This window comes from Chlorocebus sabaeus, chromosome 10, assembly GCF_047675955.1.
Source record: "Chlorocebus sabaeus isolate Y175 chromosome 10, mChlSab1.0.hap1, whole genome shotgun sequence".
NCBI classification, from domain to species: Eukaryota; Metazoa; Chordata; class Mammalia; order Primates; family Cercopithecidae; genus Chlorocebus; species Chlorocebus sabaeus.
Window position 1 is genome coordinate 105,127,713 of NC_132913.1, and position 15,826 is coordinate 105,143,538.

Below are 15,826 nucleotides of genomic sequence, written 5' to 3' on the forward strand. Positions count from 1 at the left end.
ATAAGCCAGTAGTATAAAGTGAATTTCATCTTACAATCTGAAAATGCTCAGGTAGATTCTGGAATGGCCAGTCCACAGTTCAGGAAACTAGAATACTTGGAAGAGAGCCCCCAATCCCATTCTTCTGGGATTCACAATAAGAAGGATAGTTATCTTTAAGAGACAGACATGATATTAATGTTCTCTCTCTTGCTCTCTCATCTAAGTGCATTTATCCCTTTCTTAAAGATAAAGTCAGATTTTTCCTTGTTTCTAATTTAAATCTTCTGGCCATCATATAAGCCCAATTCCTCCTTTTGAGGGAGGGGGGAGGACTCCCTAGTAAACAAAACAGCCCACCAAAATTCATGACATGAAAGCAATTCATAGCCTGTCTACAAAATTTCTCAGACTATATTGCCTATAACCTGAAAAATGTCTGTAGGCCCAATTTTCTAAAACTGCTTCTTTCTTTTCTCATATTTTGAGAGATGAGGCCCCTAATCCCTTTTAATGGTCACAGCTGTGTCCAATGTGTTTTTGAGGCCTCAACATCTCAAATCCACTATTGGTAATGATCCCAGAAGCTTGTTTTACCTCTACCATGAGAGGGGACAGAAAAATCAGTTCCACAAAATAGGCATTCTTGTTCAGGAAGGTTAGGATGCAATGCACACCAAGTGTGAGCACTGCGTGTTTAAAACCTTTACCCTTTTTTCAGACAAGATTCAACCAACTAATTTCATTCCACAGCCAATTCTCTTTGTGCAATAACAGCCAAATGGCTATCTGGGAATCTAAATTGCTAGAGCCTGGTGCCAGATTCACCACCCATGTGGAACACATGTTAAATGACTTTCGAATTTGTGTGTGTGTGTGTGTGTGTGTGTGCATTCATGGTTGTGGGGGTGAGTGGGAAAATTCTGCCATCCATGACTTTCTGGAAATGCCAAGATCTGTTTTGTCCTCATCTTAAGTAAAAGATTTACAAGCTGTAAATATGTCAGTTCCTTAAAAAAGGAGGCATAAAAGGTACATTCCATCCCCAGATCAAATTAAACAATTTACTCCGAAGGGATCTACTGTCACTCAGACCAAGGCTCCTGTGAGCTTCTCTGCATTAACCAAGGACTTTGCTCCACGGCAACAGCCACCTTTTCCAAAGGCCCAGCCTCTGTTCTTAGTCATGTTCGTGTTCCCAGATGATTTTGCTCATCTTTCCGATTGAGGGGTTATTAAACTGACGTGTTCCTATATTTCTCTGTTTGCTTTAATTTTTCTTCCCCTCCACCTATTTTCTGAGCTGAAAGAAACAATGTTATTCCCAGAGGCCAAAGAAACTAGGCAGTCTGAGGAACGTTCTTTGGATTTGGAAGGTATGTCAAGCCCAATGAGAGTTACAGAGAATTTTCACCAGGATAAGACTGACACATGGCTAGAACTAAGTGGCCAGGTTTGCTTCACTTGCCTTTTCTCCGAGTTTCCCACATCTGAGCCACCACAGGAGAACAGGAGACCTCTCCCAGCCTCTTTGGAAACCAGTCCTCCTGAGAGCTGAGTGCCTTGTAGGAATGTTTTAGGGAGCTGAATGGGACATGCTGATTCCCTTGCCACGTTTGATTGGCTCCATCATTTTTGTTCCTTTGGTGGTTTTAAAACCTGCTTTCAAACATCTTTCCAATTTACTTGTTTCTAAAGTCATAAATTTCAAAACTGGAGATTTAATGACATTCAACAAATTGTGTACATATAATTTAATTGCCTAGAGAACCTGAGATCTTCTTCTCTGCTGGACTATGAACAGCCTAAAGACTGAGGGCCTAGCTTTTATGTCTGTATCTCCAGAGCTTAGCCTGGTGACTAGCATAGGCTAAGTGCTTAATAAAGATAGTTTGGTGAATGAAACGATGAATAAAAGCTCAACACAGACCCAGCACTAGCTGGGAAGACCTTGGGTGGATGGAAGAAAGGAAGGAAGAAAGAGGGAAAGAAGGAAGGATGGAAGAAAGGAAGACAGGGAGATGGGGGAAGTGGAAGGAAGTAAGGGAAAGAGGAAGAAAAGAAGAAAGGAACATTCTTAGCAAACTATCACAAGAACAGAAAACCAAACACCGCATGTTCTCACTCATAGGTGGGAACTGAACAATGAGATCACTTGGACTCGGGAAGGGGAACATCACACACCGGGGCCTATCATGGGGAGGGGGGAGGGGGGAGGGATTGCATTGGGAGTTATACCTGATGTAAATGACGAGTTGATGGGTGCAGCACACCAACATGGCACAAGTATACATATGTAACAAACCTGCCCGTTATGCACATGTACCCTACAACTTAAAGTATAATAATAATAAATTTAAAAAATAAAAAATAAAAAATAAAAAAATAAAAATAAATAAATAAATAAATAAATAAAAGAAGAAAGGAAAAAGGAAGACAGAAAGGAAGGAAAGGGAGGAAGAAAGGAAAAAAATGAAGAAAGAAAGCTACAGCATAATATACAGTGCTGATCCCTCAGAAAGATAAGATATTCCTACATGAAACACATGGAGAACAACAAAAATCAGTGTATACAGCTCCCTGAGCTGGAAGACAAATAAACGAGATGAGAAAGTATTCACAGGCAGAAAGAGAATATGTGTGTGTATACATGTGTATGTGTACACGTATATGTGTGTGTTTGTGTGTGTGTGTTGCGTGTATGTGTGTGGGGGCTGGAGGGTAGAAGAGGGGTGGGCTGGGAAAGGAAGGTAAAGACCACATAGCATCCTGTTAAGTAAAAAGGTTGCAGGCCAGATTTTTCCAGGACAGCTATCTCTATTCATCAGACTGAGTTAATTTCTATAGTTCCAACTCCCTTTGGCCTGAGTAAACGAAACCTAAGAGATGCTTAGCGTTTATGCCCTTGTTTTCTTAGCCCTTCTGAGTGTGCCGTCACCCAAGGCATTGACCACACCCCTGTCTTTCGACACCTCCAGGGATTTGCTCTGTTTATCCAGCAAACTTGCATCAGACTGTCTCCAGCCTGGGGAGGCTGCTCTGTTGACTCACTAACCTGTTTGAGAAGCTGACAAAATCAACTTTCTCTGTAGGAATACACAAAAGCAAAAGAGTCTCCTCAAGACTCCCCACTCCTTGCCTTTTTGAATGAATCAATCCATCCCCACCCCAGGTGAAGGACACATCTAAGGAGAGACCCTGTTTTCCATTTATTTTGTTGGGTTCGGTGCCATTGCCTATATTGTCAATTTAATTCCATCACAAGATCCTGCATGTTTTGTCTACATGTTGGCGGCAGCCCCATCCATTTGATTTGTATTTCTTACACTACATGCTGGGCATAAGGGCAATGCACTTAAACTTACAGAAACTCATCCTATGTCACATAAGTGTGCATGAACACACTAACATGCACATGAACACAACCTGCAAAATCCTATTCAGAGAGAATTCTAAAGTCCTACTTCCCCCAAGAAGCCCTTATGTGCTGCACAGAGCTTATGTTTCTGTGCCAGAGAAACTGTCCAGAGAAACTTCTTGGTTTGCTCAACTGAAGGGAGTTGAGACTATAGGAATTAACTCAGTCTGATCAATAGAGATAGCTGACCTGGAAAAATCTGGCCTGCAACCCTTTTACTTAACATTATGCTATGTGGTCTTTACCTTCTTTCCCAAACCCACCACTCCTCTACCCTCCAGCCACCCCCCCCAACACACACACACACACACACACACACACACACACTTATTCTTTGAAAATTGAGCAAACAAGATGACAGTGGGGAAAGGAGTTGCTGAAAGAAAAGCCTTGTTTCAATTAAATATCTACATATTTAGTCACTGTCTAGAATGATGGTGACATTTCACTACACAAGTATATTTTTCTTCGAGTTCTACTCCATGTCTATATAAATCTTACAGATTTGTTCAACATTTACTGCCATAATTTATAACTGTCTGGGAATACTACAGGTATTATGTTGATGCTACCTGTTTTCCACCAAAAATGTCTAGATGATAAGGACCTTACCGCTGAGCAATGACCCCAGTCACAAAGGTTTTCCAACTCCAAATGCACATCAGATTCATCAGGAAATGTTGACTTCAGTCTCCACCCACAGATTTCCAAATCAAGATCTCAGGGGTTGGGGAGTTCTTGGAATCTTTGCTTTTAACCCCTTCCCAGGTGACCATCAGCAGCTAGCTCAGCCCTGGTGCAGGTGTTAGAGTTAGGACTCACAATCTAGCTTATGCAGCTGGGTTGTTAGCAAGGTCTCCTGAATGGAACAATGTCTACCAACCTCCAGATCTTTGTGAAAGCAATATTCCCCATAATACATTTGAGAGCTAGAGGAAGGAAACCCCACATGTCCAGGGAGAGGAAAACATCTCAAAGAAGTCATTTCTTGAGTCAAGACTCCAAAAGATATTCATGCTGGAGATAAGCCCACCCTGTTCCTTTCAATAGTATCAACCTCTTCTCCCACCCACCCTTCCCAAACTGTCCACTGTGGGCTTCCTTAGGACACAAGGGGAAAAAATGGAATCATGAAAGATCACTCAGGATTTCTCCAGTGACCCACACATGCATGTTCCAAAATTATACCTTCCAACATTTACACCAATTTGGCATTTACCCATACTCTGGTTTTCACCTATGCTCCATCCCTAAAGGAGATGTTAGTTAAGCTAGTGCCATAGCAATGGGGACAATCTCGAACTTAATATAAAACTCCTCTATATTTAATTCTCTGTCATAAAACCCAGGAAATGTGTGAAGGTCAAAATCACTCATCTTCACTCCTATTTCACTCTACTTGCGAACACTGAAAGGATAGACAAGAGGGTCTCTGAGATGCCTTCTAATTCTCTCTTCTTTATCCTCTACTCCAGCAACATTAGTCTTTTCTTCTCCAGCTTGTTTTTTTCCCTTAGTTTGCCCATTTTATGGTGAGCAGACCACCAGCATGTTCTAAATGATTATCGATTACGATGCAGAAAGAGCTCAGCAGTGATGCTCAGTTGGTCTCAAGCTGGTCTTCAAACCCCCTTCTCTTTGAACCTTCTCCAGAATTTGTCACGCCAGGGACACAAACTCCTAAGTTTCTAATTTCTTTATAGCAATAATCTCATCAGTGTCTACAAGAAGGTCACTGACTGCCCTTCCCCATGACCTGCAGCTGTATTTGTTTGCAGTCCTAATATCACTGGCTGCTTCTTCTAAACAATTGCCTCCCTGCCCCATCTCCCTCCCACCCCTTATCCCATCAGCCAGCGGTAAGTTACAGGGCAAGTACAGAACAAATTTGCAATTCTCTCTTCTACCCCAGGTCTCTCTAAGTGCTAATTTTTTCCAGCTTTCACCCTACCGCTCAGATATTTGTACTTGGGATTCCTGTCTTACAGATGTATTTGTTTGTGTGATTCCAGGCTGGAATTAAGTTCCTGTCTCTTCCCACCACGAAGGGATCTCTAAATCTGGAACGTTCTGTCCCGGACATTTTGTTGCTGTCCACTAGCACATTCTATTCCGAATCCACAAATAGCTTGGAGAGGAGGTTGGGCAGGGTTGAAGCTTTACTTTTCAGTGGTCCAGGCTGCAAATATGCATCCAACTTACCCCCTAATACACACCAATTTTGGTGACCAACATTGGCCGTGCGTAAGTGCCTAAGACCACCAAATGGATAAACATATTTGGCACCAAGCCCCTGCATGGTGGTGAGCATGGAAACCTGGAGGTGCCATTAACTTTCAAGAATGTGGTACAGATTTGGATCTCTAATCCAAACATGATCCTTTCTACTATAAGTGCCAGAGCACCCATGGAAAATAAAACTGGGATCACAAAGGGGAAAGTGCAAAGGCCTGGTGGGGGAGAAAGGCAGACCCAGCCAATAGGCCAGTACTGCAGACAAACCAAAAAGAAAACCACATTGAAACTTAAATGGGGGAACAGAGGATGGGTTGGTATTCTTTTCCACTGTTCTTTTTCCATCCACAGAATTACTTAATATTGGGTGAAGGAGTTCCTTAGATGTTATGGATTTGGAATTTTAAGAAAAAATACGATAGGACTGCTTGTAAATTTCAACCAGAGACGTGCACAGATTATTTTGGAAAGCACCGCAGCCAAGTTCCCTGCTAGAGAACTGGCAGGAGGTCAGAGGGAGGGATGGTGGCAGCCTCCCATGTCAGAGAGTATTATGGGGTGCACTGGCAGGATATTTGCAGCCTGGACCCCTGAAGAGTAGAGCTCCCAGGCCCAAAGCTGCCTGAATTCAGTGACCTGGAACAGGCTGTTTTTGCTGAAGACCCAGGCCACTTTGTAACTCCTGTAGTCCAGATCAAACTGCTGTTTTCAGAAACCTGCTGACAAAGAATACGCAATTGGGGGAAAAGATCTCCTTTCTTTGTTGTATAATCCCCAAGTTAAAAACTAGAAGCCATAGGTTTAATTATCTGGCCTCTTGACTGAGAAACACCACACACACACACGTGTGTGCACGTGCACACACGCACACACTCAAGTTTTCCATTGTGAAATGTAGTGGGAAAAACAAAAACCTGGGAGTCTAGAAACCTGAGTGTCACTCTGGGCTCTGACACAGCCTTGCTGGGTGATCTTGGGAAAATTACTATGATTTTCACAGCACCACTCTGTCCCTGTGATTGCTAATTTTTTGTGTCAATTTGGAATGTGTTTGGGGATTAGATTAATACTGAAATATGTAGAGGTTGAGTAGAGCACATTTCCTTCCATATTTTTTTTTTAAATTTATTTATTATTATTAAACTTCAAGTTGTAGGGTACATGTGCACAACGTGCAGGTTTGTTACATATGTATACTTGTGCCATGTTGGTGTGCTGCACCCATCAACTCGTCATTTACATCAGGTATAACTCCCAAAGCAATCCCTCCCCCCTCCCCCCTCCCCATGATAGGCCCCGGTGTGTGATGTTCCCCTTCCCGAGTCCAAGTGATCTCATTGTTCAGTTCCCACCTATGAGTGAGAACATGCGGTGTTTGGTTTTCTGTTCTTGTGATAGTTTGCTGAGAATGATGGTTTCCAGCTGCATCCATGTCCCTACAAAGGACACAAACTCATCCTTTTTTATGGCTGCATAGTATTCCATGGTGTATATGTGCCACATTTTCTTAATCCAGTCTGTCACTGATGGACATTTGGGTTGATTCCAAGTCTTTGCTATTGTGAATAGTGCCACAATAAACATACGTGTGCATGTGTCTTTATAGCAGCATAATTTATAATCCTTTGGGTATATACCTAGTAATGGGATGGCTGGGTCATATGGTACATCTAGTTCTAGATCCTTGAGGAATCGCCATACTGTTTTCCATAATGGTTGAACTAGTTTACAATCCCACCAACAGTGTAAAAGTGTTCCTATTTCTCCACATCCTCTCCAGCACCTATTGTTTCCTGACTTTTTAATGATCGCCATTCTAACTGGTGTGAGATGGTATCTCATTGTGGTTTTGATTTGCATTTCTCTGATGGCCAGTGATGATGAGCATTTTTTCATGTGTCTGTTGGCTGTATGAATGTCTTCTTTTGAGAAATGTCTGTTCATATCATTTGCCCACTTTTGGATGGGGTTGTTTGTTTTTTTCTTGTAAATTTGTTTGAGTTCTTTGTAGGTTCTGGATATTAGCCCTTTGTCAGATGAGTAGATTGCAAAAATTTTCTCCCATTCTGTAGGTTGCCTGTTCACTCTGATGGTAGTTTCTTTTGCTGTGCAGAAGCTCTTTAGTTTAATGAGATCCCATTTGTCAATTTTGGCTTTTGCTGCCGTTGCTTTTGGTGTTTTAGACATGAAGTCTTTGCCCATGCCTATGTCCTGAATGGTACTACCTAGGTTTTCCTCTAGGATTTTTATGGTATTAGGTCTCACATTTAAGTCTCTAATCCATCTTGAATTAATTTTCGTATAAGGAGTAAGGAAAGGATCCAGTTTCAGCTTTCTACTTATGGCTAGCCAATTTTCCCAGCACCATTTATTAAATAGGGAATCCTTTCCCCATTTCTTTTTTTTGTCAGGTTTGTCAAAGATCAGATGGCTGTAGATGTGTGGTATTATTTCTGAGGACTCTGTTCTGTTCCATTGGTCTATATCTCTGTTTTGGTACCAGTACCATGCTGTTTTGGTTACTGTAGCCTTGTAGTATAGTTTGAAGTCAGGTAGCGTGATGCCTCCAGCTTTGTTCTTTTGACTTAGGATTGTCTTGGAGATGCGGGCTCTTTTTTGGTTCCATATGAACTTTAAAGCAGTTTTTTCCAATTCTGTGAAGAAGCTCATTGGTAGCTTGATGGGGATGGCATTGAATCTATAAATTACCTTGGGCAGTATGGCCATTTTCACGATATTGATTCTTCCTATCCATGAGCATGGTATGTTCTTCCATTTGTTTGTGTCCTCTTTGATTTCACTGAGCAGTGGTTTGTAGTTCTCCTTGAAGAGGTCCTTTACATCCCTTGTAAGTTGGATTCCTAGGTATTTTATTCTCTTTGAAGCAATTGTGAATGGAAGTTCATTCCTGATTTGGCTCTCTGTTTGACTGTCACTGGTGTATAAGAATGCTTGTGATTTTTGCACATTAATTTTGTATCCTGAGACTTTGCTGAAGTTGCTGATCAGCTTAAGGAGATTTTGGGCTGAGACAATGGGGTTTTCTAAATATACAATCATGTCATCTGCAAACAGGGACAGTTTGACTTCTTCTTTTCCTAACTGAATCCCCTTGATTTCTTTCTCTTGCCTGATTGCCCTAGCCAGAACTTCCAACACTATGTTGAATAGGAGTGGTGAGAGAGGGCATCCCTGTCTTGTGCCAGTTTTCAAAGAGAATTTTTCCAGTTTTTGCCCATTCAGTATGATATTGGCTGTGGGTTTGTCATAAATAGCTCTTATGATTTTGAGGTACGTTCCATCAATACCGAATTTATTGAGCGTTTTTAGCATGAAGGGCTGTTGAATTTTGTCAAAAGCCTTTTCTGCATCTATTGAGATAATGATGTGGTTCTTGTCTTTGGTTCTGTTTATATGCTGGATTATGTTTATTGATTTGCGAATGTTGAACCAGCCTTGCATCCCAGGGATGAAGCCCACTTGATCATGGTGGATAAGCTTTTTGATGTGCTGCTGAATCCGGTTTGCCAGTATTTTATTGAGGATTTTTGCATCGATGTTCATCAGGGATATTGGTCTAAAATTCTCTTTTTTTGTTGTGTCTCTGCCAGGCTTTGGTATCAGGATGATGTTGGCCTCATAAAATGAGTTAGGGAGGATTCCCTCTTTTTCTATTGATTGGAATAGTTTCAGAAGGAATGGTACCAGCTCCTCCTTGTACCTCTGGTAGAATTCAGCTGTGAATCCATCTGGTCCTGGACTTTTTTTGGTTGGTAGGCTATTAATTATTGCCTCAATTTCAGAGCCTACTATTGGTCTATTCAGGGATTCAACTTCTTCCTGGTTTAGTCTTGGAAGAGTGTAAGTGTCCAGGAAATTATCCATTTCTTCTAGATTTTCCAGTTTATTTGCGTAGAGGTGTTTATAGTATTCTCTGATGGTAGTTTGTATTTCTGTGGGGTCAGTGGTGATATCCCCTTTATCATTTTTAATTGCGTCGATTTGATTCTTCTCTCTTTTCTTCTTTATTAGTCTTGCTAGTGGTCTGTCAATTTTGTTGATCTTTTCAAAAAACCAACTCCTGGATTCATTGATTTTTTGGAGGGTTTTTTGTGTCTCTATCTCCTTCAGTTCTGCTCTGATCTTAGTTATTTCTTGCCTTCTGCTAGCTTTCGAATGTGTTTGCTCTTGCTTCTCTAGTTCTTTTAATTGCGATGTTAGAGTGTCAATTTTAGATCTTTCCTGCTTTCTCTTGTGGGCATTTAGTGCTATAAATTTCCCTCTACACACTGCTTTAAATGTGTCCCAGAGATTCTGGTATGTTGTATCTTTGTTCTCATTGGTTTCAAAGAACATCTTTATTTCTGCCTTCATTTCGTTATGTACCCAGTAGTCATTCAGGAGCAGGTTGTTCAGTTTCCATGTAGTTGAGCGGTTTTGATTGAGTTTCTTAGTCCTGAGTTCTAGTTTGATTGCACTGTGGTCTGAGAGACAGTTTGTTATAATTTCTGTTCTTGTACATTTGCTGAGGAGTGCTTTACTTCCAATTACGTGGTCAATTTTGGAGTAAGTACGATGTGGTGCTGAGAAGAATGTATAATCTGTTGATTTGGGGTGGAGAGTTCTATAGATGTCTATTAGGTCTGCTTGCTGCAGAGATGAGTTCAATTCCTGGATATCCTTGTTAACTTTCTGTCTCGTTGATCTGTCTAATGTTGACAGTGGAGTGTTGAAGTCTCCCATTATTATTGTATGGGAGTCTAAGTCTCTTTGTAAGTCTCTAAGGACTTGCTTTATGAATCTGGGTGCTCCTGTATTGGGTGCATATATATTTAGGATAGTTAGCTCTTCCTGTTGAATTGATCCCTTTACCATTATGTAATGGCCTTCTTTGTCTCTTTTGATCTTTGATGGTTTAAAGTCTGTTTTATCAGAGACTAGTATTGCAACCCCCGCTTTTTTTTGTTCTCCATTTGCTTGGTAAATCTTCCTCCATCCCTTTATTTTGAGCCTATGTATGTCTCTGCATGTGAGATGGGTCTCCTGAATACAGCAGACTGATGGGTCTTGACTCTTTATCCAGTTTGCCAGTCTGTGTCTTTTAATTGGAGCATTTAGTCCATTTACATTTAAGGTTAAGATTGTTATGTGTGAACTTGATCCTGCCATTATGATATTAACTGGTTATTTTGCTCATTAGTTGATGCAGTTTCTTCCTAGCCTTGATGGTCTTTACATTTTGGCATGTTTTTGCAATGGCTGGTACCGGTTGTTCCTTTCCATGTTTAGTGCTTCCTTCAGGGTCTCTTGTAAGGCAGGCCTAGTGGTGACAAAATCTCTAAGCATTTGCTTATCTGTAAAGGATTTTATTTCTCCTTCACTTATGAAACTTAGTTTGGCTGGATATAAAATTCTGGGTTTAAAATTCTTTTCTTTAAGAATGTTGAATATTGGCCCCCACTCTCTTCTGGCTTGAAGAGTTTCTGCCGAGAGATCTGCTGTTAGTCTGATGGGCTTCCCTTTGTGGGTAACCCGACCTTTCTCTCTGGCTGCCCTTAAGATTTTTTCCTTCATTTCAACTTTGGTGAATCTGGCAATTATGTGTCTTGGAGTTGCTCTTCTCGAGGAGTATCTTTGTGGCGTTCTCTGTATTTCCTGGATTTGAATGTTGGCCTGCCCTACTAGGTTGGGGAAGTTCTCCTGGATGATATCCTGAAGAGTGTTTTCCAACTTGGTTCCATTTTCCCCCTCACTTTCAGGCACCCCAATCAGACGTAGATTAGGTCTTTTTACATAATCCCATACTTCTTGCAGGCTTTGTTCATTTCTTTTTCTTCTTTTTTCTTTTGGTTTCTCTTCTCGCTTCATTTCATTCATTTGATCCTCAATCGCTGACATTCTTTCTTCCAGTTGATCGAGTCGGTTACTGAAGCTTGTGCATTTGTCACGTATTTCTCGTGCCATGGTTTTCGTCTCTTTCATTTCGTTTGTGAGCTTCTCTGCATTAATTACTCTAGCCATCAATTCTTCCACTTTTTTTTCAAGATTTTTAGTTTCTTTGCGCTGGGTACATAATTCCTCCTTTAACTCTGAGAAATTTGATGGACTGAAGCCTTCTTCTCTCATGTCGTCAAAGTCATTCTCCGTCCAGCTTTGATCCGTTGCTGGCGATGAGCTGCGCTCCTTTGCCGGGGGAGATGCACTCTTATTTTTTGAATTTCCAGCTTTTCTGCCCTGCTTTTTCCCCATCTTTGTGGTTTTATCTGCCTCTGGTCTTTGATGATAGTGATGTACTGATGGGGTTTTGGTGTAGGTGTCCTTCCTGTTTGATAGCTTTCCTTCTAACAGTCAGGATCCTCAGCTGTAGGTTGTAGCTGTAGGAGATTGCTTGAGGTCCACTCCAGACCCTGTTTGCCTGGGTATCAGCAGCAGAGGCTGCAGAAGATAGAATATTTCTGAACAGCGAGTGTACCTGTCTGATTCTTGCTTTGGAAGCTTCCTCTCAGGGGTGTACTCCACCCTGTGAGGTGTGGGGTGTCAGACTGCCCCTAGTGGGGGATGTCTCCCAGTTAGGCTACTCAGGGGTCAGGGACCCACTTGAGCAGGGAGTCTGTCCCTTCTCAGATCTCAACCTCCGTGTTGGGAGATCCACTGCTCTCTTCAAAGCTGTCAGACAGACAGAGTCGTTTGCGTCTGCAGAGCTGCTGCGTTTGTTATTGTTTACTGTGCCCTGTCCCCAGAGGTGGAGTCTACAGAGACAGGCAGGTTTCCTTGAGCTGCTGTGAGCTCCACCCAGTTCGAGCTTCCCAGCAGCTTTGTTTACCTACTTAAGCCTCAGCAATGGCGGGCGCCCCTCCCCCAGCCTCGCTGCTGCCTTGCCGGTAGATCACAGACTGCTGTGCTAGCAATGAGGGAGGCTCCGTGGGTGTGGGACCCTCCCGGCCAGGTGTGGGATATGATCTCCTGGTGTGCCTGTTTGCTTAAAGCGCAGTTTTGGGGTGGGAGTTACCCGATTTTCCAGGTGTTGTGTGTCTCAGTTCCCCTGGCTAGGAAAAGGGATTCCCTTCCCCCTTGCGCTTTCCAGGTGAGGCAATGCCTCGCCCTGCTTCAGCTCTCGCTGGTCGGGCTGCAGCAGCTGACCAGTACCGATCGTCTGGCACTCCCCAGTGAGATGAACCCAGTACCTCAGTTGAAAATGCAGAAATCACCAGTCTTCTGTGTCGCTCGCGCTGGGAGTTGGAGACTGGAGCTGTTCCTATTTGGCCATCTTGCTCCGCCCCTGGTCAATTCTTCCTTCCATATTGTGGGTGGGCCTCATACTATCAGTTGAAGGGCTGCATAGAACAAGAAGACTGGTCTCCCTGAGCAACAGGAGATTCTCCAGCAGCCTGCCTTCAGACTTCATCTGCACCATTGGCTCTCCTGGGTCTCTAGTCTGCTGGATCACATTGCTGATTTTGGACTCACCAGCCTCCATAACCACATGAGCCAATTCCTCATAATACATCTCTTTCTATATACAGATGCTCCTCAGCCTATGATGGGGTTACATCCTGATGAACTCATCATAAATTGAAAATACCATAAGTGGAAACTGCATTTTCAACTTATATCATTTTTAACTTATGATGGGTTTATCCAGATGTAACCCCTGTGTAAATCCAGGAGCATGCTGAAGGTGTATTGCTTTCAAGCCATTGTAAAGTTAAAAATTCATAAGTCAAACCATAAGTTGAGGACCATCTTATATATACATCCTATTGGTTCTTATTTCTCTGGAGAACCCTGACTAATACGGCCCCTAAGAACTGAGTACCTGCTACATACTCAGCCTTGCAGGCATCATTGGGACAAATGATTCTGCAAGCATGGAGCACAAAACCTAGTTGGAAAGACAAGGCTAACTTGGATGAAACACTGCAGAGCAACGTACACTAGTGACAAAGGGTGTGGGCCAGTGGCTGGTGCTACAGGAGTTCACGGGAGGGTTCAGAGGTGAATTTGAAGAGGATGTGGCACTTGTCCTGAGTCTTTATGGCAGCTAGAATTTCCCTAGGGGAAGAGAACAGGAGGGATGGCCCAAAGAGAGGATGTACTTGGTGCCTTTACTCTCCCCAGCTTACCTGTCTCTGTGGATGGCATCATCCTTCACACAGGTGCCCAAGACAAAAGGGCTTCATCCCTATGCCCACCCACCATCACTAAGCATTCCCTGACCTTGACTCCTTTCTTATACTATCAATTATGTCTTCAGATTCCCATCCCCTAACTCTGAGGGTACCATTTCCCTGCTCTCCACCCCCACACCCACCTCCCCAGTCCAGGCCACCATGGTTGCTCTCCTGGACCACCACGGTAACCTCTTACATGGTTACCCTGCCTTTAGCCTTGCTCCTCCAAGTCCTTTCCACAAAGCAGAATGATCCTTTCAAAAATGAGCATCAGATCATGCCTCTCTCTACTTAAAACTCTTCAGCATCTCTGCATTTTCTACAGAATAAAATTCAAACCTAGTCTGGTTTTAGCATGCTGTGCTCTGGCCCCTGCTGTCTCTCTGTCTTCATCTATTGCTACTTGTCATCTTGTAGTCGACTAAACAGCTTTCAGAAATGCTCTCATCTCTTCCACCTCCAGGCCTTTGCACATGCTATCCCCTCTGCCTAGAACTAGTTCTCTTTTTCTTTAGCTAATTTCTACTGGACTCAGATCACAGTTCTTAGATCTTCCAGGAGAAAACCTCTGGCTTCTGCAGACCTGTTTAGAGTTCCCCTAACAGCACCCTGTTCTTCCTCTCTCAAAGCACTTATTATAAGTGCTAGTGAAAATTTTGCTATTTTCCCAGCTAGATGTTAAGCTTTAAGAGGCTAGGTCTAACTCACATGCCCAGAAATTCCTAAAGTACTGAAGTACACGTGATAGGAACTCAAATATTTTAAGTTTGCTAGGTCTGTCCTATACTCTGAAAATACACCAAGTACACCAAGTACAAGGCAGGCCAGCCTTCACAGGGTTCACACTCTAAAGATAACAAACCAGTGAATCACTGCAGTTAGAGTTATGAAGAGGGCCACAGAGGAAAGAAACAGAGGGCTGTCAGAGAGCATTGATATTGTTTGCATGTTTTTCCCCTCCAAATCTCATGTTGAAATGTGATTCCTAATGTTGGAAGTAGGGCCTGGTGAGAGGTGACTGGATCATGGGGACGGATCCCTCATTAATGGCTTAGCACCATCCCCTTGGTGATAAGTGAGTTCTCACTCTAGTAGTTCATATGAAAGCTGGTTGTTTAAAAGGGTGTGGCACCTCCCCCGTCTCTTGCTTCCTCACTCACCATGTGACATGACTGCTCCTGCTTCGTCTTCCACCTTGAGTAAAAGCTTCCTGAGGCCTCACCAGAAGCCAAGCAGATTCTGGCACCAAGCTTCCTGTACAGCCTGCAGGACCAATAAAACCAATACAATCTTCTTTCTTTATAAATTATCCAGTCTCAGTATTGCTTTATAGCAATGCATTGGACTAACACAAGTATATTGGGGAGGTAGAGAGAGAACGCCTACTTTAGACATCCGGTGGTCAGGGAAGGCTTCTCTGAGAAGCTGACATTGAACAGGAATCTGAAGAATGAAAACCGGCCAGTCACGCAAAGGCCAGGGAAGTGAAGGTTCTAGGTAGGAAAAAGCCTACTATATTCTAGGGATGTCAGGAGGTTAATGTGGCTGAGAAAAGAGGAGAAATAACATATTCTTCATTCTATCAAGCCCACATTGCCAGAAGCTTATACCACAATATCTTTATCAGCTGTGGGCTGAGTCACTCTAGTGCAGTGGTTTGTTCCCTCCAGTGGGAAGGGCACATGGTAACAGAGAAGCCCCCACACGGCATTGCCTTTTCTACAAAACATTTCAAAGCCCTAAGGCCCTGCCTTCCAAACCCAAATTCCAACGTAGTGAGGTGAGCCTATTCGTATTAAATATGTTTCATGTGCTAAAACTCATTAACAACCAGAAGAAGAATGAGAATGAGATTATTATCAGTCCCTTTTTGCCTGGATGGAAAAAGGATAGGATGAGAAAACAGGACTTCTACTGTCTTTCCACCCATCAAACCAAGATGTATCTCTTTGAGAACACGGGCTCTGCAGATGTCCCTGGGATGAGTTGTGCACTTTCCAAAGATTAAGCACTGAGGCCATCC

At 42.7% G+C, this 15,826-nt stretch overlaps 1 long non-coding RNA gene across 1 annotated transcript in view; it reads right to left on the minus strand.

Moving 5' to 3' along the window:
* LOC103217838 (uncharacterized) overlaps positions 1-15,069 on the minus strand; it is a 487,886-nt gene extending 472,817 nt beyond the window's left edge. Inside the window, exon 1 of the long non-coding RNA XR_005241432.2 lies at positions 14,964-15,069. This is a non-coding gene — a long non-coding RNA (uncharacterized lncRNA). The remainder of the gene's footprint in view (positions 1-14,963) is intronic.
* Between the last annotated feature and the right edge of the window lie 757 nt (positions 15,070-15,826).